The 19948-nt window shown below is 36.6% G+C and overlaps 1 long non-coding RNA gene across 1 annotated transcript in view; it reads right to left on the bottom strand.

Moving 5' to 3' along the window:
- Nucleotides 1–711: 711 nt before the first annotated feature.
- The window catches only part of LOC144297463 (uncharacterized), a 35494-nt gene continuing 16257 nt past the window's right edge, over nt 712–19948 (bottom strand). Inside the window, exons 2-3 of the long non-coding RNA XR_013364521.1 lie at nt 4802–4953; nt 712–2738 (exon numbers count right to left, since the gene is read on the bottom strand). This is a non-coding gene — a long non-coding RNA (uncharacterized LOC144297463). The remainder of the gene's footprint in view (nt 2739–4801; nt 4954–19948) is intronic.

The raw sequence follows: 19948 nt of genomic DNA on the forward strand, positions 1-19948 counted from the left end.
ACACTTCTGAATGTGGGGAGGAGACATTCAGCCATACTTTGGGTCACTTGATTAAGGCCGACAGACCAGATCTTTCGGGTTCTAAAATGGATTGCCGTTGGACAGGGAACTGATCTGAGCTGCTGTGAAAAGGGTGCATGGGAACTCTTCCCTTTCCTTCTGGTTGCATAGATTTGCCTGGGAGTGGAGGCCAGGCAATTGTTAGGAAGGAGAATTGCTGGGAATAAATCAAATCACCAGTCTTTAGAGGAAAACAATCAATTAGGTCACATGTAGTCAACCCCATGAGACAAGGGCAGGATTGGTCTTCATGGGCTGGACCTGAGGGTTGTATTTTCCTCCAGAATTGCTTTGCAATGACATCAACTATGGCACACTCCCCATTCTCCTGCTCCACTGTTTACCATATAATGGCCCATTAGGAAGGTTTTGCTGAAGGCAGAAATTAACCTTTTGGAGAAATTTCATCCTATTAAGTCTAGTTACATGAATCCAGACTGATTTTCTTTCTGATGGGAAGATTTTCTTAGCCAGTATTTAAGAGCTCAGAAAAACATTCTGGGCTTGACTGTCTGTGAGAGCCTTCCTGGTGGAGATAGAATTGTTAGTCAGTTACGGTCTCCATGGTGATTTTTTTAAGGCAAAGTTTGAATCAATCGTCTAAACATGGAGGCATAATTTGTGAACACAATTGAATGAATAATACTAGAATTATCAACAATACAGCATTACCTTTAATTTTGGTATTTGAGACTTTACACAGACTAACTCCTACCTGGCCTTCAAAATGGTCCCTAAACATGACTGTAAGAGCCTCCCCTCTTCAAGCATAATGTTCTAGCTGCCTGCTTGCACTTTCCTTCACTCTATCCACTTTCCATGTATCAGGTCCTGAGCCCTTTCCTCAGACCGTCTCCTTGTAATCCCTAGTATTTTATACAATTCAGATAATGTAGGCTCCCTTGCCCTAGGAACCACTACATTGGAAACGATTCCTATTCGGATATCAGAAGACCTTAGTTAGAGCCCTGTCAAAAGCAAAGCTCTGTGGCTTTATTTCAGTTTCCTAATCTCTCTGTTTCTCCATCTAAAAACTGAACAAATTGGGCAAGATCATTTCCAATGTCTACAGATTCCACAATGAATCTCAGTTATAGAAACAAAAATGAGACAGTCATTAGACGGCACTGTTTTCCTGCTCTATATTTTTAATAGAGTGTTTTCTGTCCATTATCTGTTCCAATATGTGTTCAAAGGTCAGAATTATGAAATGCAGCTAAAAGCTGCTGTCAGCTAGTGAGAGGAAGTGAGTTCACCTCTCCAAGGAGACTCATGCTCTGATAAACCTTCGGAATGTGTCTGCAGGCTGGGAGTGCTGTGACCAAATGTTTCCAATGGCTAAATAGAGGCATCAAATGATTTCTTCTTTATTATCTGTCTTTAAGAGTCTAGAAAGCTGTTCAAACAAGAAAAAAGCCTAACAGCTCTTTGTTGGCCAAAGACTAAGTAATGCTTTGGGGGGTCATCCATTTAGGACCATAGACCATTTGAGGAAATGAACCAAGGACAGGGAAAATGAAGCTCCTGGTATTTTTTGTATTTTTTTTCCTATGTTTTTTCCTTCTGTGACTTTTCTTCACCATTGTAAACTGTGCATAAGTAACAAGGAAGTAACGGAAGAAGCAAACTACCCCCAAAGCCCTTGGCATGTGTTCCTTGAAGTAACTACTATGTGATAGCTACAAGTTGGGGGGGGGGTCAATATAGTATAGGGGTTAAGATTATAGCCCCTGGAACCAGTTAGTCTAGTACTTAAAGTGGTGCCTGTCTCATACTTTGCACACAATAAATGTTAGCTTTAATGGCATTGCTAGTGGTTGTTGCTGGTACATGCTGGGTACCAGATACAAAGTGAGGAGAATAATGAGGTTTCTTCCTTCCTAGACAACCCAGATAAACCCTACATACATTAATAAATATTTTTAAAATACCATGTTTGAGAAAATTGTGGCTAGGAGAATAACGTGTACTCCAATATTCTGCACCGTTCTTCTCCTAGATACATCCCAGCACATCTCCTGAGCTGGTGTTATAATAAATTGGACAAACACAGGTTTAAGTTAAAATGTACAAGGCGTAGAATAAATTTACACTGCAGCCCGGGTCACATTGGTCTTGGCCTATTTTACAGTCCCCCAGGCTGGAAAGAATTTCTTGTTATTATGGGCATGAAAATGAACTCAGCTGTTTTTTTCCTGGACTCCTCTCCCTTCCCACACTTCCAGACCCTTCCATCCTATCTTCTTGTCCACTGAGGCCCCTCCTCATGTCCTGTGTGATGCCTGAGATCAATCAGGTTGTTTGGTGTTGTATAAGTCCCTTGGCAAAGATAGGCGGGCGCCGTGTGTCACTACGGGGGTGGACGTGGTTGTACATGTGACATTAAATTAATTGTATGCTTGGATCTGCTGGCTGTGCCGTAAGACAGAATATCAGCTAAGCTAAAGGGATGGCTCAGGAGAAGCTGGAGAGGGCAGGGCAAATTCTAGCTGATGGGACACATTTCCTGGCTTCCACCATAATGATGACAGGACAGCAAAGAGACTGATGTTCCAGGACCGGGCTGGGATGCAGCGCCTCCTGCCTTCATGTGTCCATCTTCACTGTGGCCACACCACCCAGCAGGGCTGCAGGGTTGTCTCTCCCTAGAACGCATTTCTCAGTTTCCATCGACAGCTCTGGGAGGAAAGAGTTTATGGAAACATCAAGAGTCAGTGTTAGTGCCTAGCCAGTGTCAGCTCTGACTAAACATGAAATCTTGTCCCTGTCATGCTGTGGGACATCTGAGAGCCACACTGAGATGGCAAAGCAGAGGAACTTAAGGTGATGATTTATGTGGGGCTTTAAAGGGCAGTTATGATTAGAAATATGACTGTAAAAACCACATTTCAATGTTCCAGAGTCATTCCCCTTGGTGACTTCCATGTCACATCTGCTTAGTTTACAAATATAAACAAAAGATTCCCCACTGCAGCTGTGGGAAGCTCAGAAAGAGACTTGAACAAAAAGAGCATCACATCCTGTCCCTTTGGCTTTTGAAGGGCCCTGGCCACCAGCTCAGAGGTGGCAGGGGAGGTGACAGATGTGTGTGACAGCCCTCAGGTTTCTGCCATGCTAATTTCTCTAGAGCATCTCAGCCACCCTCACTAGAGCCTGGCTCTGTCAGTAGGGGCTTCTAAACCGACAAGAGTAATTTCCAAAGTGTAAACAGAGAAAGCTGTTAAAAAAAAGAAAGAAAGAAATGATTTAAAAAAAAAAAAAAAAGGAGAGCTCTCACAAGCTCTCACTGTGTGCCAGGCATCGATCAGGCTGTGGACATTCTAGATTTATGTATTCTCGTGGCAAACTGCCCCTTACCAGTACGTTCTGACAAGTCCTCTAATCTAGACATCTGAACCAGATGGACATCAAGTCCAGACACAGCACCACACTGTGTGCCAGGCTATGTGCTGGTGCTTTCACATCAGTACAGGAGGAATGTAACAAGACTATTCACCTTTTTCATTCAACCTGTGAAGTTATCACATGCCAGCGGCTACCTGTTGCAAAGCTCTAAGGTGACTCATTCCTTCTACTGCCTGGATCCTGCATACAATGTCAAAACGTGCAGGGACCTCAAAGACAAATTGCAAGATGCATGATAATAGAGCTAAGAGAAGCAGAGGAGCGTCCTATGCGTTAAAATAATCAAGAGGTGTGGCCAATACAGTCCATTGCCCACTCAGTATTTAGTCTCCCAGGATTCTTTGCTCTGAGAATCTCTACTTTATTGGTAATGGAGCAATGTGCCCACCCAAAGCATGGTTGTTCAGAGACAATCCTGATAAACCTGATTCTCAATTTTCCAGCATCTATAAGAAGACTTGCAACCTGGATCTAGGCAATAAAATCTAAGTGGAAGTCTATTGGGAAGAGGGTGGGAAGCAGTGAGCCATGAAAACATTTTCTTTTCTGATTACAGGAAATAAATATGGCTTCCAACACCTCTTCCTCCTTCCAGAGTTTTCCTGTCTTGTGTATAGATATGATGGCTGGAGCTGCAGCAGCCTTTCTATGACCAATAGTGAAGGACACAGGAATGGCAGAGATGCTGGAACTAAGACGGCTAAGTTAAAAAAAAATGACAGTAGTCATTGCCTACCACTCTTGTTATTATGGGAGAAAAATAAAACCTTGTTCTTTAAAGCCTCTGTAATCAGAATTTCTAATTCAGACAGCTAAACATGTTTCTAAATGATAGAAAGTGGGGGGCTGTTCCATTTCTCTAGAGGGAGACTCAGTATTGCAAGCACCTAGCCCTGAGTGCTTAACAGAATTGAGATTGAGTCAAATGAATATCACCATGTGGGCACTTGGGCAAAGCAAGAGATGAGATCTTGACGTGGCAGCTGGAGTTCTCAGGATGGCTGGAGACCAATGTTGAAATACCAAAATGCCTATGAGGGATACTTCGGCCACCTAAGTCAGGGCATGTAAAAAGGCTGGCCCTCGTAGAGGTGAACAGACCCAAGGAAGAAGGCTGGACTTATCTGCCAACTGGATGTTATTTTTCTGGGGAACTGTATTGACACAAAACAAAACAAAACAAAACCTGTCCTCCCTCAAGGCCTTACAGCATGCATCATTTTCATGCCCTAGGGGAGCTCTAGCATTGCGTTGCTGTAAACAGCCACATTCCCAGTGCCACCCCTGCCACTCTCTAGCCATCGGACTCATGCTTCTTGCCACTCCTGACACTCACATTCTCCTGCTAGGATCACTGCGTGGCTTGTCTTTGACTTTCTGTCTCCTCAAGCTTCATATGGTGTTTTCCTGCAGATGTGCTGTCTCAGTGCTTTGGTTAAGCAAGTATCTTTTACATCAGTGCTCCTTTTCCTGAGCTTTCACTGGTCACTTGAGTGGGAAACAAACCAGAGGTCAGAATAAGGAAGAAAGCCAGACAAATACACTGGTTATTTGGTCTGAATCCCGATTGCAATGGGAAGAGGGTGTAGTAGAACATTTCAAGTGGGTGGCTTGGATTTAGTCTTTCTTGCTTTGAAATGCATTTTGTCTTAGAGAAACTTAACCTTTCAGCTCCTTACTTTGTTCATCTGTTTGGGGATAATAATAATATAGAACTGGCAGGGTTGTTGTTTTAGCTGAGAGGATTCATCAAAGCAATGTGAATAGTGCCTGAGACATGGTAAGTCTCCAAGAAACCTAACCTATTTGAGTGATGAGGAGATCATTTTATCAATAAATATTTATTAAGTATTGTTTATATTGCTGGATTCCTGGAATACAATGCTGGCTGCTAAGCTTTGATCCCCACCTTCAGGGGTCTTACAATATAATGTAATTTAAAGTCAGTAGCTAAGACCCTCTCTGGTGTTACAAATGCTATGCTACTTAATAAAAAACAGGGTTCTGGATAACATATAACCTACCTGCAGAGAAGACTGGGAAACAGGTACAATCACAAGACATACTTTGGGAGCACAAATTCTCTTTGCCATGGTAAGTCCATTTGGTCACTAAATATCCTGATTCTCTCTTCCCTTAGGTATGAAATATACTGACCTTCCCACGGGACACAATCCAAGTTCAACCCCAGTCAGTGCTCTGGTCCAATCAGAAGAAAGAAACCACATAGTGATTTGACCAGGGAAACTTTAATATAAAGAACTACTATCTATAATAGAAGTTTGGAGTAATCAGGGATTAGCAAGTTAGAAGTCAAGAGAACTATAAAGCATATAGGGACAGCAGATAGAAGGAGCAGTCACATCTGTGGGGCTGAGATAGCATCCCCAAGGAAGAGTCTTATCCAGTGTCCACTCCCCCTCCCTAGCATCCAGAGCTGAGATTCAGCCTGAGTGGGGATGCCATTGTGTGACTCCGCGAAGGCAGAGAAGCCACGGTGATGTCATACCGGGGGGATTTGCTGGGAATCTACCCTCTGGAACTTGCTGGGAAAGTTCCCTCTAGGAAATCTATTCTCAAAGAGGCATCTCAAAGGTGGGTGCTCTACTAAGAAACACTCACAGAGAGGATGCCAAGCAAGCTGCTGGCTGCCAGGAGCTCCTGGCCTCCATGCACTGCAGGAGCCTGACCATGGTGAAGCCTCACACACCATAGGAGCGTGCCCAGGGAACACACTAGAAGCAAGGAACAAATCCCTTTCCCTCCTAGAATCTCATGAGCAGCATCGGTGCAGCTGGCATAGAGAAAATAGTTAAGAGTCCAGATTCGTTTTTACCAGTCACAAAGTTTGGATTTGGAGCTCAGAGGCAGTGGGTTGATAAGTGGCACAAGCATCCAACACAAACCAAAAGATACACAGAATTCTCTCCATTAGGCAGAAGGGTTGGCTCTGAGTCCAGGGAATTGTAAACTAAGATGTTACTTACCTTCCTCATGCCAGTAAGCATGCCTGGCATATCTTAAGAGACATAGGTTTTAGAGTGTTATTTTACTTTTCATGTTTGCCCTTACTCCTCCCTCTCAACTTGATTAAAACCAACTCTCAGACTCAATTCGGCCTTCGCTCCAAATCACTCTATCTTACTGAGAGGTTATTCTGGACATTTGTCATTCAAGGAATCTTCTAGTACCTCCTCTTATGCTTTGGACTTCAGAAGCAATTAGAGCTTCCAACCATACAAGACCCCAGATTTCCAGGCTCTTTCTATTTTATTCCAGTTCATTTCTGCTTGTAAATAGGCTGATTCTTTATTGAGCCCACCTCTTTCTTGTAATACCTTCCTAAATCCAGAGTAGTAGCTAGCATATCACTAATAACTGTTCTCACTGTTTTCATTGTTAGACATGGTTCCTCTTTTTATCCTCCAGTCCCAAGCTCTCCCTAGCTCACTGCTCAACCATATCCAATGTCACATACACGAGGTTGATGTAATGTCAGTGCATCCTTTGGGGGGCCAGTTTCTACTTTGGTCAGGGTAATTGATGTTGGCTATGGCAGCACACCCTCCCTAAAACCTCAGCGGCTTGACAGAATAGATTATTTCTCATTTAATCCAAGTCTGGTATAAATCAAACAGCCGGCTTGTATCTTGAAGCTACACTTCTGGGACACACTACATTCAATATCAACATGGTAGGAGAGAAGAAAACAGTGGGTCAAAAAGGGCTTCTCAAAATAAAGAGAGGGCAAGTATGTTCTAACCTGAAGGATCAGCATGTGCAGAGAAAGCATGATGCCACTTTGGAAATATACAAGGGACTAACTCAAAATCTCTCTTCATGACGAAGAGATGTATCCCAAGATATCATTAGATTGGACTTCTCTTTCTCAGGGCTTTGGAAATGTTGAAGTCACATGGAGATCATGGCAGGACTGAAATATGAAGCCACAGAGATGCATTATTTGAAAGCTTCCAATAATATGTACCTATGTATGTAATCAGAATATTTTTTTAAGATTTTATTTATTCATTTGACAGAGAGAGAAAGAGCACAAGCACGGGGAGCTGCAAAGGCAGAGAGAGAAACAGGCTCCTCGCTGAGCAGGGAGCCTGACATGGGACTCGATCCCAGGACCCTGGGATCACGACCTGAGCCAAAGGCAGACACTTAACCAACTGAGCCACCCAGGCGCCTCTGTGATCGGAATATTTTTTAATGTCTTCATTTTAGAAGATGAATATATGTTTCACATTACTTAGGAAATAGGCATAATTTCTAATGGACTCACCAATCCTGCTTTCAGGATTTGTTCTAACAGCAATTATTATGAACTACTAAATAGGGTGTTGTATAAGTTATTGACCAAACTCACACTTTTGTGAGTAAAAGGTGCTCCATAAATGTTTACACTGGGACAAAAGTGTAACCTGGTTCTGTCCTAGACCAAGGGATTATGGCATCATGAAATTTCTATGTTAGCATCATGAAATGTGTCACTTCACCATTTATAGTGTAAAAGTAAGTAAATAAGAGTAACAAACAAATAAACAGGTATTAAAATTCTCACATAAAGTGATGACATTATAAGAAGCTGATAAAGTGATGTTATAAATAAAATATGTAATACCATGGAAAGAGTTCATGACATATCAAGATGTGAAAAAAATAGTTTAAAAATTTATTTCCAGGGACACCTGGGTAGCTCAATCGTTTAAAGGCCTTAGGCTCAGGTCACTATCCCAGAGTCCTGGGACTGAGCCCCACATTGGGCTCCCTGCTTAGTGAGGAGCCTGCTTCTCCCTCTTTCATTGCAGCTCTCCTTGCTTGTGCTCTGTTGCTCTCTCAAATACATAAAATCTTTAAATTTTTTTTTCTATTCAGAGCATGGGGAAAAAATAATGAAAAACTGCCACAGTTTATTAAGTGTTTAATTCAAAGGGATGAGTGGCAGAATGATATATACGTGTATATATATTCATACATATATAAAATATATTTTTCTTTTATACATTAAATACACATATTTCTTCTTTTTTTGTTTTTTACTTATCATATTCTCTAGCTTGATTCATTCTTACCAGTCAGCAGTCAAGAGAGTCTGCACTTTAAAAAGTTATGTTTGGATCTCACCAACGTTTTTACAAGTGGATTCAGCTGAAGGGCAGCTCAGAGTCAAAGAATAATAATTCTTCCCAAATGTATAGCACTTTTACGTTAAAGTGCTTTCATGTGCATTACCTGATTTGATCTACTCAGCAGGAGACAGGCATTATAATTCTCATTTTACAGTTTCAGAACCAGAATTTCTGAAAGATTAACTTAATTGCCCAAAGTCAAACAGATATTTTGAGGCAAAAATTGGAATTATAACGCGCATCTCCCAACTCTGAGTTCATATTTCTTTGAAAAGGAGCCTGTTAGGATCTTTCTGGGTAGCTAGTTGTGACCCAAAATTTTATTATGGACAATGCTAAGGGGCCACTCTTTATTTGGTGGGAAGGGACCTCTTGAAAATCTGTCTTAAAACAAGTGATGTCCTTAGCAGACTTGCTCTGCCCTGATGAAAAGAAAGTTAAAACACTGAAATTAATAAAAATTTAAACTCCATTCTCATGATCTGAATATTTCAGTGAATTTTAGAGATATAACATCGAATATTTTCTTTTTTTTTTCATCAAATTTATTATTTATTATTCAGGCCTCAGGAACTTCTTGAGGATATGAGCAATACTCTCTGCAGGACTCATATTTAGCCAGGGGATACTGAATTAATCAACTATAAACACGGAGATCTCCCATTGCTGTTTCTTTGGAAATTAAATGCTAAATTTGAGAAAGGTGATAGGGTGAAGTTAATGGGGTAAATCCCTAATATATGTTTTCCTTTGCTTACTCCAATGAATAGGAACTGCCTGGTTCCTGTTGACCATGCATTTTGTTGAGTTTGAGCAATCACTTAACTTCATATTTTAGTAATTGCTTTGAGTAATCAGAGAACCGACGAATAGCCACTCACACCCACATAATTTCTCATTCTGAAACCTGACAACATTATCTTACAGACCAGTCTCAGTTTATATTGTTAATGTTTAATATTTACTATGCCTTAAAAATTGACATCAGATATACAATCTATTATTTTCAGATTTTTTGTCAGATAATTCACAGTTTATGTTATTCTGAGACTCAATCATTTGTAGATTAGTTGCAGAAATCGAAAGTGGTTATCTGGCCATGTATTCAGGTAGGAAGGAAGAGGTCTTGGTGAGCTAATTCCAGGGAAGACTTTTTTTTTTTTTAATTTTTATTTATTTATGATAGTCACACACAGAGAGAGAGAGAGGCAGAGACATAGGCAGAGGGAGAAACAGGCTCCATGCACCGGGAGCCTGACGAGGGATTCGATCCCGGGTCTCCAGGATCGCGCCCTGGGCCAAAGGCAGGCACCAAACCGCTGCGCCACCCAGGGATCCCCCAGGGAAGACTTTTTAAATTGATTTATTTTAATTTTTTTTGACATTTTCTTGTAATTTCATTTGCAGGTGGTAAACAAATAATAGATTAATAATTAATAATAGATTTTGTTTTACAACCTCAAAGGAAGGAGATGTGGATGCAGTAGTCAAAAGGATGTAGACACTGAGTAGGATCCATGGTTCAAGTCCTAGTTTCACCATTTAGCAGCTGAATGACCTAGGACAAGTTAATTTTAATGTTTCTTATTTTATTTCCTCCTCTAGAAAATATCTAGCATGCAGGATGGTGAGGATTATATGAAATAACATACCCAGAATGTCTGACAAAAAGTAGGTATGTATTTTTCCCTCTTTATGTTTTATGTTAAAAATATAGTATTTGATTTGCTATATCTGATGATAATGGGCTTTAAGGGAAATCTGTAATTATCTAGTTTAGCCTAAATTTTTCTCTTTATGAGCCACTTACATGATTTTTCCCATTAGCATGATGTTAATTTTGACATTTGCCTCAAAGGATGAAATAAAGTCTTTTAGTTCCACAACTTGGTGGAATACACTAGTGTGAAAATAGCCAGAGTGACAGTAACAAGAAGAGAATTAAGTTTCATGAGAATGAGCATGTGTCATGACATTGTAGCATATTAAGGTGGGGAAATAAGAGGTTGACTTAGATCAAACAACACAAAATAGATACCCACCGGATATGATTTAAACTATTAAAGAAATTAAATAAATGAATAAAGATGTAGAAAACATGAAGGTAAGTAGAGAACAATACTTTTAAATGGCATATTTGAAAACAGAATATAGAATTTTTAAAAATCAAATATAGTCATTCAAATTAAAATTTAAATAGACATTTAGAAAAATCTAGACATACCTGAATCAAAAGATGGTAACTAAGAAAATAGATCTAAGGACTGTAATATCAGAAGGAAAAATACATGAAAACTATGGAAGATAGCTTAAAACCCCAAAAAGTTGGCATTCATATCACTCATGAAATGTGTCTGTTCTTTAACTGCTCTACTGCCACATATAGGGTTACGTTTCCTGGTACTTTATGCATGGATTGGTTTGCATGACGTGCTCTGGCCAATGAGTAACTAGTGGGTATTTCTTCTCAAGCAAACATGTAATTCTTAGAGTATTCTTTTCTCTCTAAATGGTAACAAGTTTCCTTAGCTTGTGACTCTGAGTAACTACAATGAGCAGAATATCTTTGATGAATCTAAAATTAGCATCTAACATGAGCAAGAAATACATGAGCTACTTCTTGGATGGTTTGGACCACTGATATTTTGAGAACATTTATTACACCAATGTAATTTAAGCTATGGATTAGAAAACTGAGACCTAAGGGCCTGTCACCCCTTTTTGTAAATAAAATGAGCTAAACTCATTCATTTAGGTGATATCTATCTCTTGTGTGTTGTGGCAGCAGAGTTGAAAAGTTGTGACAGGTATTTTATTATATGGTGCACAAAGCCTAAAATATCTGTCCCTTTAAGAAAATGTTTGCTAACCTAGCCTAAACTCTCTGGTAAAAATATGGAGAGAACAAAAATTAGCAAATATCATGTACAAGTCTCAACTAATGGTAATTTAGAAGAAAAGGCAAAGAAATATCAGAGATATAAAAGCAGAGTATTTTCATAGATTAAAAATTAAAAATATGATAATCCATTAAGAATTATGTTTCCCTTTAAGATAAAGTTGATCTTAGCAGACTAATACTGGTTCCTGCTGGAAAAACTTAGAAAATCAAGATGAAATTTAAATATATAAATTTGTAAATAAATATATGTGTATATAAATATATAGACACATACTTGCATATATATACACACTTCCCCTAAAGCCCATGTGCAAATATATATTATATATATATATTAATTTTTTAAGGCATTAGATGCTTGCCAAGAAAACAAGACTCAAAGGGCCAAAAGAGCTAGAATCCAGGAAAAAGAGAATCATAGACAGAAATGCCCAATTCTGTTACAGCTTCATCCTTCAAGGGTTTTGCAAATTTCTGGTGACAAGTCAGGCAGAAGACCACTGTTAAGACATAAAGAAACTGAGGAATATTTTAGAACATATAGGAATTGAGAAAGCAAATGTATTTTGAACCGTCAAATAACCCAGGACCTGGGTAGCCATGATTCTGTTGAGGAAGTAGACTCAGAGTAGTAATGAGTAACGCCAACATTTTGTTGGTGTCCCCAGGAGGAATTTTCAGTGTAAAAATGTATCATGGTAAACAGCTAGTTAAAAAAAAACAAAAAACAAAAGAACATCTTATAACCATCCCTAAGAACTAGTGGACTGAATACCAGGATACCAGGGGTGGGTGAGACCAATAATAACAGTCATGATACTTGCAAAAGAATTAAATAACCTCCTTCTCTGATTAATTTTATATGTTGCTACTCAATCTGCCTTATAAGGGAGAAGCTTATGCTGGAGAATGATAGACCATGCATAACCTTTCAAATTTATCATGCATGAAAAAAATTTGTCATACATGACATCTAGCATTCAACCAAAAATGTACAAGAAACGTGAAGGAAAAGTAGTATAAAAGAGGAGAAAAAAATGAAAACAAATAATATTGTAGCTGGGGGCCTCTGGGTGGCTCAATAGTTGAGTGCCTTCGGCTCAGGTCATGATGTAGGGTCCTGGGATCAAGTTCTGCAAAAGGCTCCCCTGCAGGGAGCCTGCTTCTCTCTCTGCCTGTCTCTGTCTCTCTATGTCTCTCATCAATAAATAAATACAATCTTTTTTAAAACTTTAAAAAATAATAATACAGTAGCTGTACAATAAAGTGCTAATTATGGTGCTTTAAATGATTCAGATACTCCAATTAAAAGGCAAAAAACATAAAATCAAAGTAAAAGAAAACACATATAATGCTTACAAGTCTTACTTTTTAAATATGAGAGTATCAAAAATTTCAAGTTAATGAATAAACGACATTCTCGGCAAACACTAATCAAAGGAAAATTAGCTTAAATATATTAATAAATTAGACTCTAAGAGGCACCTGGGTGGCTCAGTCTGTTAAGCATCCAACTTTTCATTTTGACTTAGGTCGTGATCTCAGGGTTGTAAGATCCAGCCCTGTATCTGCTTCTCCCTCTCACTCTGCTTCTTCTCCCACTCGCTTGCTCACTCTCTTCACTCTATCTCAAATGAATAAATAAGTAAATTAAATATTTTTAAAAAGTTAGACTCTAAGACAAAAGTATTGTCAGAGAAAATGAGGAAGATTATATAATAACAGAAAGGTTAATCTACCAAGATCATATAAAAATTGTAATTATTTATGTGTCTAATGATATTGTCTTGAAATACATATAATAAAAATAGAAAGACTAAAGTGAGAAATAGGGATCCTTGGGTGGCTCAGCGGTTTAGCTCCTGCCTTTGGCCCGGGGGGCGTGATCCTGGAGTTCCAGGGTCGAGTCCCACATCAGGCTCCCTGCATGGGGCCTGCTTTGCCCTCTGCCTGTGTCTCCGCCTCTCCTCTCTCTCTCTCTCTCTCTCTCTTTCTCTCTCTCATGAATAAATAAATAAAATCTTAAAAAAATAAAGTGAGAAATAGAAAATTACCCAATAGTAGTAGGAGATGTATTAATATCTGACAGAACAAGTCAACAAAAGCATATGGCCAATCAAAACAACATTTATAAACCTGAGTTAATAGACACACACAGATCTCTACCCCCAGGGATAAGAAAATGCATTTTTTTTCAATTGGACATAGGACATTTATCAAAAATACTCATATACTGGGCTTTAAAGCAAGCTTAGCAAATTTCAAAATAATGTTGTATTCAGACTAAGTTTTCTGTTCACAGTGGAATCAAGCTATAAATCAATAACAAAAAAGCAAATTCTCAGCTCTTCAGAAAATAAGATTATTTCCAAATAAGCCAGGGATCAAAAGAATCACACTGGAAATTAGAAAATATTTTGAACTAAATAATAAAAATACACCTTATTAAAACAGGTGTGATAAACTTAAATCTGTTTAGAGGAGAAATAACCATAATTAAATACACTTAAGAAAGAAATCCTGAAAACCCAATAACCTATGTTTTTATCTCAAGAAGATAAGGAAAGAAGAGTAAATTAACCCTACATTAAGTTAAAATAAGGAAATAATACAAACAAGACACATTAGTAGAATCAAAACCAAATATACAACAGAAAAAAATGAATAAAATCAAGTTTAGTTTTGTGAAAAGACTAGTTAGATTTATAGAATTCTATTAAGACTTTCAGTTAAAAAATACTATCAGGAATAATAAAAGAGGTACCATAGTAGATTTTAGAAATAGGAAGAGGAGGAGGAGGCAAAGGAAGAGGAGGAGGGCAGGGAATAATTATAATCACATTTACGAAAATAAATTTGAAAATGCAACTAAAATTGGTAAATTTCTAGGAAAAAAAAACCACAATTTACCCAAATTAACATCAAGAGAAATTCTCAAATTGCAAACCATTTAACTATTAATAAAGTTGAATGTGAATGCTATAAACTATTCACAAGAAATTTCTAAGGTAAGTAGTTTCTCTGGTGAATTTGTACAAATGTAAAAGAAAAAGCATGAAACTTACTGACACATATTCTTTCAGAAAACATTAAGCAAAAAGAATCAGTTCCTAAACAGCTTCAAGAGGCCAGCAAAATTTGCTTCCAAAATCTTACAAAGATGATATGATAATGAAAATTATACATTCTTATGCATGCATGCACACAGTAATGCCCCCTGCAAGTTTAGGTTTATTCTGAGACTGTATATGTTGTTTAACCTTTGGAAATCAATTAATTTTTGTATCATACTGAGTAAAGAGAAAAATGACAAACCAATCTCAATAGAAATATTTGAGAAAATTCAACACCTACTGATGACAATAACAACAAAATCCTCCTACTAATCTGTAATTACACAGTAAATTCCATCATCTGATAAACAGTATCTAAAAAAGAACCTGTAGCAAATATACTTGATGGTGAAATCCAAAAAGCTTCCCCCAGAGACTGAGTCAGAAAAGAAAGCCTGCTACCATCACTCCTGAAGCTACTTGAATGTGATAAGGCCAAAGAAAACAATTTAAAGCATAAGGAATGGAAGGTGATATCACAACTTCTATTTACATTTGACACAGTTGTTTATGTAACTTTCAAAATATACAAAATATTAAAACTAATAAGTAAATTTATTAAGGTTGCTTGATATAAGGCTATTATAAAACACCAGTTGTATATCTATATACCAGTTACAGATAAAAAGGAAATAAAAGGTTAATAAAGACACATTTTATATTAGAATAAAAAACATCAAATACTTAGTAATAATTTTGACATTCTAAAAAAAGACTCTCAAGAGTCCTCCTCTGAAAACCTACAAAACCTATTGAAAAATACTGAAGAAGGATTAAACAAATTGAATCATAAATTATATATATATATATATATATATATATATATATATATATATATATATAATATGGCTATAGAAAATTAAGAGTTTTTAGAAATAGACCAATGGAACAGAATAAAGAGATCATAGTCATAGGTACATTTGATATGAGCCAAGATGACACTAGAGTAGACTAGGGAAAGGATGATAATTTTAATAAATGATGCTGAATTAACTTATATCCATACATTAAAAAAATTGGACTTTGATCTCACATTAAGCACTAACATCAATTTCAAGTATATTGTACATCTAAATGTAAAAGGCAAAACAATAAAGCTCTTTAAAGAAAACATAGTAGAATGAATTAGTGGCCTTGGGGTAGGACAAAAAAGCAGTAACCAAAAGGGAAATCTATTAATAAATTAAACTCAATTAAAATTAAGGAATTGTATTTATGAGAAGAAACCATTCAAGAGTAAAAAGGAAAGCCAGAGTAGAAGATGTTTGCAATAGAAAGATCAAATAAAGGATGCATGCAGAATATTCAAAAAGAACTTCAAATAATTAATAACAGGAAAATAGCTAATCCAATTAAAATTGGACAAAAGACTTGAACAGACAATTCACAAAAGAGAACATGAAAATGTACTGTGTACTCAACATCATTTGCCATCAGAGAAATGTAAATAAAAACCACAGTGTAATAGCACCACACATATACTGAGAAAATAGAAAGGAATGACTATATCAAGCAGAGTTGAGAGTGAAGTGTGGTGAGGGAAGCATCTCAGGTGCAAAATATAAGAAGGTGCTTACTCTTAAATTTGATCAAGTGCAGAGTCCTGCACAAATCTGAAAGTAAGTGCATCCATAAATTTTGTGCTGTAGGCAACTAAATCTGAAGGAGAAACCTTATTAGGTCTGTGTAGGAACTGATTCTTTTTGCTTAATGTTCATGCAAGTGGCCACCGTGCAGAACTCAATGAGAGTGAGCACTTCTTCAATTTTCTGCCCTAGTTGCTTCCCTCCACTCACAGCCCTGATGTTGACTATTGGTAAGGACTAAAGCTGTGTAGTGCTAATTGACATAACCATCTTAATAAACTTTTTAGCATATTTAGTAAAGACGTATATCCACATACCCTATGATACAGCTATTCTACTCTTTGTTATTAGACTCAAGAGAAATAAATACACGTTTGTCAAAAGTCAAGTATGAGAAAGCTCGTGACAGCAAAATTCCAAAAATAGCTCCTAAAGAACACAATTCTAATGTCAACCAGAAGAAGAATCTGTAAGTACATTTAGGTATAATAATACAATGGCATATTATAAAGCAATAAGAGTGAACAATGTGCAATTATACATAACATAGATCATCTCACAAATAAAATTTTGAATTGAAAGCCAATGAACAAAAAGCAATCACATTAATGGATTTATAATTATTTTATTTTATTTTATTTTATTTTAAAGATTTATTTATTTATTTATTTATTTATTTATTTATTTATTTATGAGAGAGAAAGCAAGTGAGCATGAGGGTGGGAGGAGCAGAGGGAGAGAGAGAAAGAAACCCAAGCCAACCCCATGTTGAGTCCAACGTGGGACTTGATCCCATGACCCATGAGATCACTATCCTAAGATCATGACCTGAGCCAAAACCAAGAGTCGTAGGCTTAACTGACTGTGCTACCCAGGTGTCCAGATTTATAGTAATTCTAGGAGAAGATAAAACTTATCTATGGGGCTAGAAGGCAGAAAAGTAGAGTTGGTGAAAAGTGGTTACAGAGAAGAGGAACTTCCAAAATGCCAATAATGTCACACTTCTTGATTTGAAACTTCTGAAGATTGTGGAAATGTATTCACCTATGCATTTATTATTTGGGCAAATTCTGTCTGTTGCTCCTTGCAAGTCTTTCAATTTTGTCTTCCTATATTTTGAAACTCTATAATGAAGTACATAAAAGTGTAGGATTGGCATATCCTTACAGTCTTTTTATCATTATGAAATGACACCATATATTTATGGAACTATTTTTTGTTCTGAAATTAAAATAGACACTCTTGTTTTCTTTCGATTATCAGTGCTAATTTGGTATATCTTTCCCCATACTTTTACTTTCAGCCTATTTGCTTCTTTGTATTTAAAGTCTGTTTTTTGCAGGAAGGATATATTAAGGTTTTGATAAGTTTTCCAACCTAGCAATCTCTGCTTTTTAATTGAATATTTAGGTGATTTACATTTAATGTAGATAGAGATAGGGTTGTGTTTTAAACTACCACCTTACTTTTTTTTCTATCTCTCATTTGTTGTTTATTCCACTTTTCCTGGTTTTCATCCTTCTTTGGATTAATTAAAGATTATTTATGTTTTTATTCTATCTCATTTTTGCATATAAATCAATTATATCTAATATCAACTTATTACTTATTAGTTTTATTATTTTAGTAATGCTTCGGGGTTTATATGTCTTAACAGAGTCAAAACTCAACTATTTAAGTTCCTCTTTGGTACAACAATCTCACAAAAATATACTCCTATTTTTCTTCTCTTGGTCTTTTATGCTATTGCTGTCATATAATTACTGCTTCATTTGTTGTAAATCCTGCAATCCTGTTACTATCTTTGCTTATAGATTTATACAAATTTTGTACAAAACTTTTACTTCAATAAAAAGCTCACTAAAAATGACAAAATTTCAATATCATTATTTAATATCTAAACTTAAAATAATTTTGTTAAATATCCATTGAGCTTATGTTTAAAAAAAATCCTAAACACAATTAGCAAATACTTACAAATGAATCATAGGATCATGATGAATATCCTACAGTTTAAAATGAGTAGATTGTTAAAAAAAAAAAAACCACCCTATAAAAGGAAAATCTATAATTCTAACTACCTTTAGCAGAAAACAAATAAGTTCAGAAACAAAGAAACTCATGCTTTAATTCAACAAGTGAGAAATAGAAATAAGTATACCCAAATCAAGAAGCAGAAATAAATGGAAAACAAAATAGGGGAAGATAAGGAAAGAAAAAATTAAAATGTGAAAACAAAACTACATGTTGTTTTCTAAGATAGACAAACCTCTGACAAACATGATTTTTAAAAAGAGAGATGAAAATAAATACTGGCTGTAATGTAGATATAACGTCAAAATTAACAGGTTTATACAGTATTGAAAAGGTACATGAAATACACATAATTAAGTGCATAAAATTATGCAAAATGAGTTAATTTCTCAAAATATATGAACCACTAGACTTGATGAAAAAATTAGCCAATTAAACTATATTTTTTAATGTATTGAAATGGAATTCCAAACCTTTGCTCAAAACCTTTTACACGCACACAAAAGTAAAACATTTGAAATTCAAAAACTGTGTTTTTGTGGGCTTGGAGAAATAAGTATTCTCATGTACTAGTGGTGGAAGTAAGACCTGGAGCCACGGTTTTAGAAAACAAAGAGAGTCATAGAAAGATTTTGTGGAATTAGCTCACATGATTTTGGGGGTAGCAAGGCTCATATTTATAGGGCAAGCCAGCAGGTTTGACATTCAAATGAAAGTTGAATCCAAAAGGGGACAGTTAGGCAGAATTTCTGTATGGCAGTCTGGAGGCATAATCCTTTCTTTTCTTTATTTTCAATCTTTGCTTTTTAACTGATTGAATGAGGCCTACCCACATCCACATTTTGAAGGCTAATCTGCTTTACCTAAAGCCAGCTGATTTTCTTTTTTTTTTCTTTTTTTTTTCCTTTCCTTTCCTTTTCTTTTCTTAAATACAGTTGACACACAGTGTGACGTTACTTTCAGGTGTACAACATAATGATTTGACAAGTCTCTATATTATGCTATGCTCAGCACAAATGTAGGCACCATCTGTCACCAAACAACACTATTACAATACCACTGACTATATTCTCTGTGCTGTACTTTTTATTTCCTTGACTTATTCATTTCATAACAGGAAACCTGTACCTCCCATTCCCCTTTGTCCGTTTTGCCCATCCCCCATCCCCCTCCCTTCTGGCAAACAGCAGTTTGTTCTTTGTATTTACAGGTTTACTTCTGCTTTTCCTTTTTTTTGTTTGTTTATTCTTTTTTTTTTTCTTTTCTTTTTTTTTTTTTTTTTAAGATTCCATACTGTAGTCACACTTTTTGGTGTTTATCTTTGTCTGACTTATTTCACTTAGAATAATACACCCTAGGTCCATCCATGTTGTCACAAATGGCAAGATCTCATTCTTTTTTTATGGCTGGGTAGTAGTCAATTGCTTATACATATATGCCACATATTCTTTATCCATTCATCTGTGGATGGGCACTTGGGTTGCTTCCATATCTTGGCTTTTGTAAATAATGCTGTAATAAACAGAGAGGCACATAGGTCTTTTCAAATTAGTGTTTTTGTTTTCTTTGGGTAAATACCCAGTAATGGAATTACTAGGTTGTATGATGTTTACATTTTTAAAATTTTTTTAAGGAGCCTTCACACTGTTTTCCACAGTGACTGTACCAATTTACATTCTCACCAACTGTATGCAAGAGTTTCTTTTTCTC

This window comes from Canis aureus, chromosome 2 (genome assembly GCF_053574225.1).
Source record: "Canis aureus isolate CA01 chromosome 2, VMU_Caureus_v.1.0, whole genome shotgun sequence".
Classification (NCBI taxonomy): Eukaryota; Metazoa; Chordata; class Mammalia; order Carnivora; family Canidae; genus Canis; species Canis aureus.